Raw genomic sequence first — 7952 nt, forward strand, 5'->3', positions numbered from 1 at the left:
GCCGCCATGATCAAGCTCGACAGAATCGGTTGTGCGGCGGCCCGCCTACGTCTGTCGCGCCAGTCACACTGGCGTGCGTCGTCTAGCTACCCCGCACCTCGCGCCCTCCTACTGCGGTCATTCGGCCACCTACGGTGAGCCGACGGTGAGCTACCGGCGAGCACATGAACTCAATATCGGGCTTATGTTCCAGGTGTGGACCGGTGTTGACCTTGATTGTGGGCCCATGGCCCACATGTCAGGGAGAGAGAGGGTCTGAGAGAGAAGGTTTTATTTTTACTTTTATAATTTTGGTTTGGCCCACTTGTAAGTGTGTGCGAGAGGGGTGACTCCTTTTTCTAGTTTGGCCCACAAGTAAGTGAGTGAGAGAGGGGGTGAGAGAAAGAGTTTTTCCTTTGATTTTTCAGAGTTGGTCCCGCATGTGAATGACATAAGGACGCATGGGCAATGATGTCCACAAAACGTATAGTAGACGCTCAACGAGCTTTGGTCAGACATAAATGACACAAAAGGGCATTTCAATAAGGGAACTAACAACAGAGGGGCAAATTTGAGTATGCATCGAAATTAGGGGCAAATCTGAGTAGTGGATTCGAGTTAGGGGCATAAATGTAAATGTCCATATCTTTTAAACCGTAACTCCAATTTTAACATGTTATATGTGGAATTTGATTAGAAAAATGTGTAGAATCTGAATATGATGTTATTTTACATGTCTAATATTTTTAATGCCATTTATGGTGCAACCTTAATCAATACAGCACAATTAGTGTTCATTTTTGGACGCGGATCCGTATTACAAGTTAACACGCGGCACACAATGTCATCTGATGTATGGCAAGGAGTGAGCTAGGTAAATGATTATAGTGAGTCTAGTATAATCCATCGGCTTGTTGTATTTGCACCAGGTTCTCACAATGTATGTAATTTTTTTGGTGTAATCCACGCGCGTACTTACTAATGGACTTAACATTTGATTTTTAGTGAATACACAAACAATTTTTTGACAGGATGTGCATACACTTACAATATTCGTAAACATCAGAACTGAATGAATGTTTATTTTGAAAATATCCAAACAACTCTTGTGATAGTCATAAACGTTAATATTGGAACCGATAACTATGATATTAATTTGTGTTCCATCTGCTGCATGTGACGGTGACACATAATTTATAGATCTGGCCTCCCCAGTGTTGAATGGCACCACCCAGATGTTGCATGTTTGTGGTCGTAGGTGCACGGTATCAATATGATGAGTCAGAATCAAAATTGAATTGAAATGAAAATAGTTGCTCAGCTAAAAAATGTTTACTCTCCCGTTTGCAACGCACAGAAACCATGCATTTGTAAGAACTTTCTCTTGTATTGAGCATTGCAGAATATCCACACAATGCTTTATACCACCTACACTTTTGGATTGAACAAGTGCCGCGTCCACAACGACCTAGCTCAAGCCCACCGGACTATTCACACCATGCCTTAAACCACAGACACTTCATATTAGACATGTGTGACGTCCTCACCGTCCTGGCTTTCAGAAATAAATATCCCGTGGAACATCCGAGCATCGATATAAAAATCACATTGATCATCCGTAACTCCGAGTGAACCCGGATGGGCACAAGGATACAAAATCATACAATAACAAATAACAATGAATGCACACACAATGGTCGACCCTACAAAACAGGGGTTCGTCACGCACTTGCCTCGACTCAACTATTAGACCATAGAATTTTCTCGATTCTTGAAACTCTCAAACCCATTTGTAAAAAATGATTTAGAAGGCTAATTCAAATACTAATCACTTAACATAGTGTGTATGCCTAACCATGTACTGGCATCTTTCATATACTTATAAACATGGATCCATCAGTCCTTTTCTCAGAGTCCAGTTTATGTACATAACATGCCAAAAGAATTTCCAACCTATAGCTGCCTAATTCTATTCTTATAGGCAGTTTGGCAGATTGATGCTTGTCCAACAAGGACATCCGCAATATCCATGGCACAAACATCAACCCGAATGGTCCGAATAATTGTCCTTGTTAGATAAGCATCAATCTGCCCAACTGCCTATACTAATAGAATTAGGCATCTGTAGGTTGGAAATTATTTCGGCCTCTTATGTACATAAAGAGATAGAGACTGATGGATCCATGTTTACAAGTATATGAAAGATGCCAATATACGGTTAGGCATGAACACTGTTGTAAGTGATTAGTATTTGAAGTAGCCTTCTTAATTATTTTTAACGAATAGGTTCGAGAGCTTCAAGAGTCGAGGACAATTCTGCGGTCTAATAGTTGATTTGAGAAAAGTGCATGACGAACACCCGTTTTGTATGGTTGACCATTGTGTGTGCATTCATTGTTACTTTTTATTGTCTGATTTCGTATCCTTGCGCCCATTCGGGTTCATGCGGAGTTACAGTTGATCAATGTGATTTTTATATGGATGCTCTGATGTTCCACTGGATATTTATTTCTGAAAGCCAGGACGGTGAGGACGTCACACATGTCAAAGCCAAAGTGTCGGTGGCATAAGGCATGGTGTGAATAATCTGGTGGGCTTGAGCTAGGTCGGCGAGGACTCCACACGTGTTGAATCTGAAAGTGTCGATGGTATAAAGCATTGTGTGGACATTCCAGAATGCTCACTACAAGAGAAAGTTCTTACAAATGCATGGTTTCTTGTTGGGATGGTTATAGCCTTTCTAAGATTGTGCTTTCAGATATATTTTTGTGTTCCCATCTGAAATCATGGAGTTCCTCATTTACTGATGTTCTATATTGTGCTTGCTGAGTATTTTTGTACTCACTCTTGCATACATATGGATTTATGGTACTAAAGGACACTGGTAGAAAACAGGGCTTTGGTCACAGCCCAATATACACATTAGTTCCGGTTGCACTACGAACCGGGACTAATGTGAGCATTAGTCCCGGTTCGAGCGGCTAAAGGCATTAGTCCCGGTTCAAATGAGACCTTTAGTCCCGGTTTGAGACACGAACCGGGACTAAAGGGCATCACACCCTTTAGTCCCGGTTCGTGTCTCATACTGGGACTAAAGGGGTTCGTGTCTCAAACTCTACCCCCCCCCTTATCGCCATTTCAGATTTGAAAAAACAACAGAAAATGATAAAAACTTCAAAAAATAAAATCCTTTGAGATGTAGTTATATTAGTACATCTACTAGTTAGGAAAATTTAAAAACTTAAATTTGTACATGTTTTGCAAAAACGTGTTGTGAAAAAGTAAAAGGGCTATAACTTTTGCATACGACGTCGGAAAAAAATGTATAATATATCAAAATGTTCAACACGAAAATCCGAATCCTGTAAAGCGTATGGTTCAACAAGTATCTTGGTATGGGTTACAAGTGGATGTGAAAACTTCTTTTACACAGTACGAACATTTTATTCATAGTTCTTCAAAAAGAAAACACACACTACAAAACCGATGGAAGACCACAATTGGTAGCATGTTATACGGTTACTATAGGATACGCTGTTACACAAACACAATGTACGCATGCTCCACAGCTCCCCGTCACAAGTAGCGAGTCAGAGCTGCAAATCCATGTACATATAGATTATTACACTTCGATATGTCACCTGTGTGACCACACAAGAGAATTTAATGCATGTATCACATTCATATGCAGGTGATACTGATAGTACATATAGTAATCTATGGAGCTTAATTAGGGCAGCGGAAGTCTTTCGGCACTCTCTTACGCATACTTACATTTAGGATCACCAAGATGTAGGTCAAGGGAGTGGCCAGCAGAGTGATTCTTTCAAATATATGACACTACTACTTAATTTTTTTGTTTCCACATTATATTAGTATAATACAATAATGCAAAACTACATAAAAAGTACCTAGCCCGTGCAGTGGCACCGGTTGACGACTAGTATCTATAACTACTATTCCCTCCGTTTCAAAATAAATGTCCCAACTTTGTACTAACATTAGTGCAAAATTATACTAATGTTGAAACAGTTGTTTTGAGAAGGAGGGAGTAATAAAGTAATAATCTTCTTCCTCTCTGGCTAGTCATGATTATCTTCTTCCTCTATGTCTATCTCTCATTTTCGACGGTGGGGCTCGCCGGGGTGAGGTGCCTGCGACTCCGACCTGCTCCTACCTCTCTTCACTTTCTGTCTCTAACTCTCCCCCTCTCCCCTTCTCTCTTCCTCGTAATCTTCCACTATTCTTCACTATAGGGTTAATTTGGGAGGGAGCGTCCCCTAGACGATACTCCCTCCGTAAACTAATATAAGAGCGTTTAGATTACTATTTTAGTTATCTAAACACTCTTATATTAGTTTACAGAGGGAGTACCTGGGACCCCGATCGCCGCCACAACCACTGGTCCTCATCTCCTAAATTCAGCCTCTCCGAGCAACCGTACAAGACCCCGACCACCATGTCGTCTTTGAAATGACCATGCGAGCCTAGTTCCCTCTTTCCCTACTCGATTTCATGCCCGGACCCCCCTGCTCAAAGCCGCCGCCATGATCAAGCTCGACAGAATCGGTTGTGCGGCGGCCCGCCTACGTCTGTCGCGCCAGTCACACTGGCGTGCGTCGTCTAGCTACCCCGCACCTCGTGCCCTGCTACTGCGGTCATTCGGCCACCTACGGTGAGCCGACGGTGAGCTACCGGCGAGCATATGAACTCAATATCGGGCTTATGTTCCAGGTGTGGACCGGTTGTGACCTTGATTGTGGGCCCATGGCCCACATGTCAGGGAGAGAGAGGGTCTGAGAGAGAATGTTTTATTTTTACTTTTATAATTTTGGTTTGGCCCACTTGTAAGTGTGTGCGAGAGGGGTGACTCCTTTTTCTAGTTTGGCCCACAAGTAAGTGAGTGAGAGAGGGGGTGAGAGAAAGAGTTTTTTCCTTTGATTTTTCAGAGTTGGTCCCGCATGTGAATGACATAAGGACGCATGGGCAATGATGTCCACAAAACGTATAGTAGACGCTCAACGAGCTTTGGTCAGACAGAAACGACACAAAAGGGCATTTCAATAAGGGAACTAACAACAGAGGGGCAAATTTGAGTATGCATCGAAATTAGGGGCAAATCTGAGTAGTGGATTCGAGTTAGGGGCATAAATGTAAATGTCCATATCTTTTAAACCGTAACTCCAATTTTAACATGTTATATGTGGAATTTGATTAGAAAAATGTGTAGAATCTGAATATGATGTTATTTTACATGTCTAATATTTTTAATGCCATTTATGGTGCAACCTTAATCAATACAGCACAATTAGTGTTCATTTTTGGACGCGGATCCGTATTACAAGTTAACACGCGGCACACAATGTCATGTGATGTATGGCAAGGAGTGAGCTAGGTAAATGATTATAGTGAGTCTAGTATAATCCATCGGCTTGTTGTATTTGCACCAGGTTCTCACAATGTATGTAATTTTTTTGGTGTAATCCACGCGCGTACTTACTAATGGACTTAACATTTGATTTTTAGTGAATACACAAACAATTTTTTGACAGGATGTGCATACACTTACAATATTCGTAAACATCAGAACTGAATGAATGTTTATTTTGAAAATATCCAAACAACTCTTGTGATAGTCATAAACGTTAATATTGGAACCGATAACTATGATATTAATTTGTGTTCCATCTGCTGCATGTGACGGTGACACATAATTTATAGATCTGGCCTCCCCAGTGTTGAATGGCACCACCCAGATGTCGCATGTTTGTGGTCGTAGGTGCACGGTATCAATATGACGAGTCAGAATCAAAATTGAATTGAAATGAAAATAGTTGCTCAGCTAAAAAATGTTTACTCTCCTTTTTGCAACGCACAGAAACCATGCATTTGTAAGAACTTTCTCTTATATTGAGCATTCCAGAATATCCACACAATGCTTTATACCACCTACACTTTTGGATTGAACAAGTGTCGCGTCCACAACGACCTAGCTCAAGCCCACCGGATTATTCACACCATGCCTTAAACCATGATTATTCACACATGTCAGGGAGAGAGAGGGTCTGAGAGAGAAGGTTTTATTTGTAGTTTTATAGTTTTGGTTTGGCCCACTTGTAAGTGTGTGCAAGAGGGGTGAGAGAGAGTCTTTTTTCCTTTTTCTAGTTTGGCCCCACAAGTAAGTGAGTGAGAGAGGGGGTGAGATAAAGAGTTTTGTCCTTTGATTTTTCAGAGTGGGTCCCGCATGTCAATGACATAAGGAGGCAGGGCAATGATGTCCATAAAACGTCTAGTAGACGCTCAACGAGCTTTGGTAAGGCGAAAACCACACAAAAGGGCATTTCTACAAGGGGAACTAACGACAGAGGGGCAAATTTGAGTATGCATCGAAATTAGGGGCAAATCTGAGTAGTGGATTCGAGTTAGGGGCAGAAATGTAAATGTCCATATCTTTTAAACCGCAACTTCAATTTTAACATGTTATATGTGGAATTTGATTAGAAAGATGTGTAGAATCTGAATATGATGTTATTTTACATGTCAAATATTTTTAAATGCTATTTATATTGCAACCTAATCAATAAAGCATAATTCGTCTTCATTTTGGACGCGGATCCATATTACAAGTTAACATGCGGCACACAATGTTATGTGATGTTTGGCAAGGAGTGAGCTAGGTAAATGATTATAGTGAGTCTAGTATAATCCATCGGCTTGTTGTATTTGCACCGAGTTCTCCCTTTGTACATATACCATGATCTAACAACCTACGTATGTAATTTTTCTTGGTGAAAACCACGCGGGTACTTACCAATGGACTCAACATTTGTTTTTTAGTGAATACACAAACAATTTTTTAACAGGATGTACATACACTTACAATATTCATGAACATCGGAAGTGAATGAATGTTTATTTTGAAAATATCCAAACAATAATTGTGATAGTCATAATACTTAATATTGGAACCGATAAGTATGATATTAATTTGTGTTCCATCTGCTGCATGTGATGGTGACACATAATTTATAGATCTGGCCTCCTCGGTGTTGAATGGCACCACCCAGATGTTGCATGTTTGTGGTCGTAGGTGCACGTTATCAATATGACGAGTCAGAATCAAAATTGAATTGAAATGAAAATAGTTGCTCAGCTAAAAAATGTTTACTCTCCCGTTTGCAACGCACAGAAACCATGAATTTTTTAGAACTTTCTCTTGTATTGAGCATTTCGGAATATCCACACAATGCTTTATACCACCTACACTTTTGGATTGAACAAGTGTCGCGTCCACAACGACCTAGCTCAAGCGCACTAGTTTAATCACACCATGCCTTAAACCACAGACACTTTGTATTAGACATGTGTGACGTCCTCACCGTCCTGGCTTTCAGAAATAAATATCCTGTGGAACATCCGAGCATCGATATAAAAATCACGTTGATCAACCGTAACTTCGAGTGAACCCGAATGTGCACAAGGATACGAAATCAGACAATAACAAATAACAACGAATGCACACACGATGATCAACCCTACAAAACAGGGGTTCGTCACACACTTGCTCGACTCAACTATTAGACCGTAGAATTGTCTCGACTCTTGAAACTCTCAAACCCATTTGTAAAAAATGATTTAGAAGGCTAATTCAAATACTAATCACTTAACATAGTGTGTATGCCTAACCATGTACTGGCATCTTTCATATACTTGTAAACATGGATCCATCAGTCCTTTTCTCAGAGTCCAGTTTATGTACATAACATGCCAAAAGAATTTCCATCCTACAGCTGCCTAATTCTATTCTTACAGGCAGTTTGGCAGATTGATGCTTGTCCAACAAGGACATCCACAATATCCATGGCACAAACATCAACCCGAATGGTCCGAATAATTGTCCTTGTTAGATAAGCATCAATCTGCCCAACTGCCTATACGAATAGAATTAGGCATCTGTAGGTTGGAAATTATTT

This window comes from Triticum aestivum, chromosome 7A, assembly GCF_018294505.1.
Source record: "Triticum aestivum cultivar Chinese Spring chromosome 7A, IWGSC CS RefSeq v2.1, whole genome shotgun sequence".
Lineage (NCBI taxonomy): Eukaryota > Viridiplantae > Streptophyta > Magnoliopsida > Poales > Poaceae > Triticum > Triticum aestivum.